The sequence below is a fragment of the Schistocerca cancellata genome, chromosome 7, assembly GCF_023864275.1.
Source record: "Schistocerca cancellata isolate TAMUIC-IGC-003103 chromosome 7, iqSchCanc2.1, whole genome shotgun sequence".
Taxonomy (NCBI): Eukaryota; Metazoa; Arthropoda; class Insecta; order Orthoptera; family Acrididae; genus Schistocerca; species Schistocerca cancellata.
In genome coordinates, this window is record NC_064632.1 from 245,997,776 (window position 1) to 246,003,645 (window position 5,870).

The window sequence follows — 5,870 nt, forward strand, 5'->3', positions numbered from 1 at the left end:
CACAAAAAAAGACAGTGTGGTGATAATAATGTTTACATAGCCATGGCCTATGTTAAGAAGCTGATCACAGTGCTGCAGTTCCTGCATTTTACAAGCGCAATTGTAACAACACTCCCACAAAGGTATGATCTTCCGGACTGGTCGTGTGTTAACAAAGAAATTCGACAAATGAATTATAAGTTAAAAAGCTTTTGTGCCAAATTTGTAAATGTAAAGCTCATAGATATTGATACTTACGAAAGAAACTGTTTTACACGCCATGGAATGCATCACAACAAACATGGTAGGGAAAGATTAGCTGCAAGCATTAACGATGTACTTGAACAGATATCTCACGATAACAAAAACAGACCTGTTATTGCAATGGAAGCTCCTTCTCAGGGAAACTAATACGGCGGACCAATTCCTATGGAATTAGGTCCGAAAGAACTAACAAAGCGAGGGACCGTAAATTTGCAGTAAAAACTCACATAGGTGTAAACTTTGCCGACAGTTTAATAGATACTGTAAATTCTTTAGTCAGTAAAAATAGCTTCATAATGCACTTAAACATAGGTGGTGTGTCGGGAGAAATGATGAACAAACTATATGACTTAGAATTACTCTTAGGGCAAATTAACTCTGTAAAAGTCATATGTTTGAATGAACATTGGCTTAAATGGGACAATGTCAAGCTACTGAATTCACTCACAGGATACAAGTTAGCATCGAGTTTTTGCAGAAAAAAGGGGTATGGGGGATCATGTATATTAGTTGAACAGACACAAAACTTTGAAGCCAAAATGACTTTTGATTGTTTAAATGAGGAACAGGTATTCGAAAGCTGTTGCATTGAGCTGTCTGAATACGGTTTACTAATCATAAGCATATATCATGTCCCGGAATATTGGGCTACTAGGGCATTTCTAGAGAAATTTGAAACTTTACTAGGTAGGTTGCAGGTAGGGAAACCATACAAAAAGATTGTAATTTGTTCTGATTTTAATATAGATATAAGAGACGAAAACAGATTTGTTACCACTCTGAAGTATTTGTTGGCTACAAACGGCTTAATACTAAATTTTACTGAGTACACCAGGGTAACAGCCACTTCTGCCACAAGCATTGATAACATAGTGAGCAGCAAAAATTATGGGAATACAGAAAAACATATATTAGACTTAGGAATATCTGATCACTCAGCACATTTTATGTCGTTGCAATACATAGACAAAACATATAGGCCCACAGTGAAATTGGTCAGAAATTTCAGCCAGCCAAATATAAACACATTTATCTTGAAATTAAAGGAAACCCACTGGACCTTCAGCAACCAGTGTTCAGTAAACAATAATTACAACACTTTCATATCTGAATTCAAGAACACTTTCAACGAATACTTTCCCCTCGTATCAACATGTGATAAATACAATAAAAGTAAGACATGGATTACGGAAGGTATCAGGATCTCCAGTATTAGAAAGAGGGAAATGCATAAGGAAGCAAAAACCAACCACGATGCTGAATTTATTAGGTACAAAATCAAATACAAAAAAATTTGATCGGGTGGTTACCAGTAAACAAGCAAAACAATTGGCAAACAGTAAATATATAGCTAATGCCTCAAATAGATCAAAAGCAGTATGGCAGGTTGTCAAGAAAAAAACAGGAACTGAAGAAACAAAACATTTTAATTACAAACTAGAAATTGGTGGGAATACTGTTACTAACACTCGGCACATCTGTGAAGAATTTAATAAGTACTTCACAACCACAAACAAAATTCATAACTTCTTACTTCCACAAATAAGATTTGATGCAGTACTGCAGGAGTCAAGAGAGTTTAAATTTACTGCAGTATCATGTCATGAAGTAGCTAACATCATACAATCCCTAAAAAATCTTGAATCTGTGGGCTGGGATGAAATTCCAACAAATATTATAAAGGCAGGAAGTGACAGCATTGCCCCTCAACTCTGTAAAATAATAAACCAATCATTTCATGAGGGCTACTTTCCAGACAGACTGAAATATGCTGAAGTCTGTCCAATCTACAAGAAGGGAAAACAAGACGATTTAGTAAATTTCCGCCCAGTGTCTATACTCCCAGTTTTCTCTAAAATAGTTGAACGAATACTATGTAATCAATTAGAAAAGTACAATAAGGAAGGTAATATTATTCTCAATAACCAATATGGGTTTAGGAAGGGACGAAACACTTTACAAGCTGTAAATGAACTAATCTCTAAAGTAAGTACATGCCTTGACAACAAACAAAGTGTATCTGGTATTTTTTGTGAGCTCTCAAAGGCGTTTGACACAGTAAACCATAAGCTACTGCTCCAAAAATTGGGTACCTATGGCTTCCACGGAAAATCTATAAGATGGTTTTCATCTTATCTGAAAAACAGATACCAAAGGGTGGTGATACATCAAAAGGGAGAGAAAACTTGCTATAGCTGGAAAGGAATTCAAGCAGGTGTGCCCCAGGGCTCAATATTAGGACCACTTCTGTTCTTATATTACATAAATGACATGCCTAGCAAAGTAAATACAGATACAATACGTTACGCAGATGACTCAACTGCTGTAGTCTGCTGCAAAAAACACTGATGAATTAGTAAGGACCACGAAACAAACTCTACAAGAACTTGAACAATGGATAAAAGATAATGCTATGAAATTAAATCTTGAAAAAACACAAATCACACACACTTCAGGACCAAACAAACTACTGAATGTATATCACAAATAGAATATTCAGGTACAGAACTGACCACAGTTGATTCTGTAAAATTTCTTGGGATAACTTTAAATAAAAACTTGCAATGGACCGACCATGTGTACAGTTTACTGAAGAGATTAAATAGTTTAGTTTATGCAGTGAGGGTACTACACAAAGTAACGGATTTAACAGTAAAGAAAACTGTATACCACACGTATTTCATAACCCTTATAAGATATGGAATAATATTTTGGGGTGCTGAAAAGACAAACCTCCTTTGAATCTTCAAACTAAAAAAAAGAATAAAAATAAAAAATAAATAAAAAATAAAAAAAAAAATCAGAGCAATGACAGGAACCAATAGTAGACATTCATGCAAACCACTATTCGAAGGCCTGGACTTCATGACACTCCCTTCCATCTTCATATATGAAATACTTCTCTTTGAACAGAAAAACTCGCATCTGTTTGAAGGAAATACATTCACACATGCCTATGAAACTAGACATAAATTGAAATACATGCTACCTTGTCACCGACTCACAGTATATGAAAATACTCCATATTACATGGCTCTGAAGATCAGAAATAAGGTAAGGTCAATATTTGGGGAATCCACATTGGAAACCATTGGCACATACCTAAAAAGCAAATGTTATTATAGCCTAGAAGAATTTCTAAACGAATAAAAAGCAATGTTATAGTTTAGAAGAATTTATAAATAGGAATAGGGAGTAAAGATACAAGTACAAATGGTATACTTTTGAAGCCATATAGATACAAAGTATAAATGTTCACTGTATATTCATGTTTATATATAGAATAATAGTTCGAATGGCGGTTTGTATCCCGTTCAGTACATCCATACTTCATATAGGTGTGTGAAGGCTATGGTAATGATTCGATGAATTACGAAAAGATTTAAAATATAATGTTGTATTTTTATTATAATAAGCAATGTATGTATTACGAGTTTCCTGTAGTATATAAAATACTGTGACAACTTAGGTTCAAGACTGACGAGTCACCAATGTTCTCAATCGAATGATTGTATAAAAACATGTTATGTGACAATTAAGTATCTTATCTTACCATAGGATGCTGTATGCAAGAAGAAACAATTGTACCATGAGTTTCTCGCAGACAAAACACTATTGAAATGCTTACAAACAAGCTCAAAGAGATGCAACGGAGATCCGTGCAATTGGTCCAACATTTTTATGTCACAACAAAATGGGTGAGCTACTGATCAACTGGAAAAAGCAAGGGAATGCTGGTGGAGCTACTTTTAGACAGTTTCGACCAAGCAATTTCCCCATCCACCAATACCCGTCATGTCAGCTGTTGAAGGACCAGTCAAGGAAATTAATGCTACCAAAGTCAAGATTACTCTGAAGGAGAAGGAGAGAGGGAAAGCCACTAGTGCTGATGATTTTCCAGCAGATTTATGGTGCTCTCAATAATGGAATGTGGCAAGTTGGCTGATATATCTTTTCAACCAGATCAGACACGTTCGAATAGCTGAAGACAAGTAGCAAAGCATGACTGTTCCAATCTTTTTTTTTTTTTTTTTTTTTTTTTTTTTTTTTTTTTTTTTTTTTTTTAAAAAGGCAACCCCATTGAGTGTTCTAATTACCACCTGGTCAGACTACTAAGCCAAGTGATTAAGATCTTTGAACCTCAACAAAAGGATTAACTAGCTAGCCCAAATCACTAGAAACCAAGATGGACTTGTGTAAAATTGTGGCAAAACTGATGCAATCCAAATAACTGCACCTTGCTTTTATAGAACTCAAAAAGGTTTTTGATTGTGTACTGCATGATCTTAACTGGCCAGCGCTTCGAAACTTTGGATTGCAGAGTACCTTGTTAACTGACTACAGCTTCTTTCTGTTGAACCAAGTAGCCATGTCCAAGTGGCTACATGAGCATCTAATTACTTTTGCATCACAGTAGGAGAACACGAATGGTCAGCCTTATCACCATTGCTGTTCATTCTTGTGATGGACACTGTCACATCAGACCTGAACGACACGAATATGGCACCTCTCCACACTGATGATGTCATGTTGGCTGCGGAGAACAAGCTTGATCTTTAGCACCAAACACAACAGGGGAATGACTGACTTGTGCGATACGGCCTATGGCTAAACAAAAAGAAAACTGAGTACATAATGTGAGATCCACAGGAAGCTGGGACCATCAACAATGACAGAGAAGATCTACCAAGAATAATAAAATTTAAGTATCTCGAATCAGCAATCTCTACTGATGGCCAGCTTGTATAAGATGTCAACAAGAATCCAGACAGCCTGGATGAAGTGGTGGATAACAACAGGAGTCACCTACGATCGTCAGATGAAGGATCATCTGTCATCCATCCCACTGCTTTCTATGGCACTGAGCATTGGCCAGCTACAAAAGAATTGGACTGACAAACGAGGGGCATGGATATAAGGTTGCTTAGATGGACAGGTGGCATCATTCGATTGGAGCACGTTTCAAATGATATTATCAGGAAACATTTTAGGATTGCACCAATCCAGAAGAAAATGCAAGAAAGCTGTCTGCGATGGTACAGGCGTGTGGTGCACGCATATGGAACAAACAATAACAATAAAATAAACCTTCACCATTGAGAGTCAGTTCAATTATCCTCAAGTTGTCTACGTGTAGTGTATCATGGTCCTTTTAGATCTTTCTTCTGCAGTCTGGAAACCATGTCATTAAACAATTACTTCATGGTGTAACTATTTTTTTCGTCAAAGAGTTACAACTTTACAGCAGCAACTGTCTATACCTATGACAAGAAACCTTCTTAGAAGTGTTTTACTTCTGCTAGAATTCTCTAAGATGTTTTACTTCTAATTTATTTACAGTTTCATTTCCACAAAGTAATAATTCATAGCCGCGCGGGATTAGCCGAGCGGTCATAGGCGCTGCAGTCATGGACTGTGCGGCTGGTCCTGGCGGAGGTTCGAGTCCTCCCTCGGGCATGGGTGTGTGTGTGTGTGTGTGTTTGTCCTTAGGATAATTTAGGTTAAGTAGTGTGTAAGCTTAGGGACTGATGACCTTAGCAGTCAAGTCCCATAGGTTTTCACACACATTTGAACAATAATTCATAGCAGGCAGTTTCAACTCATTTTCTAATTCTAAGACTGACAGA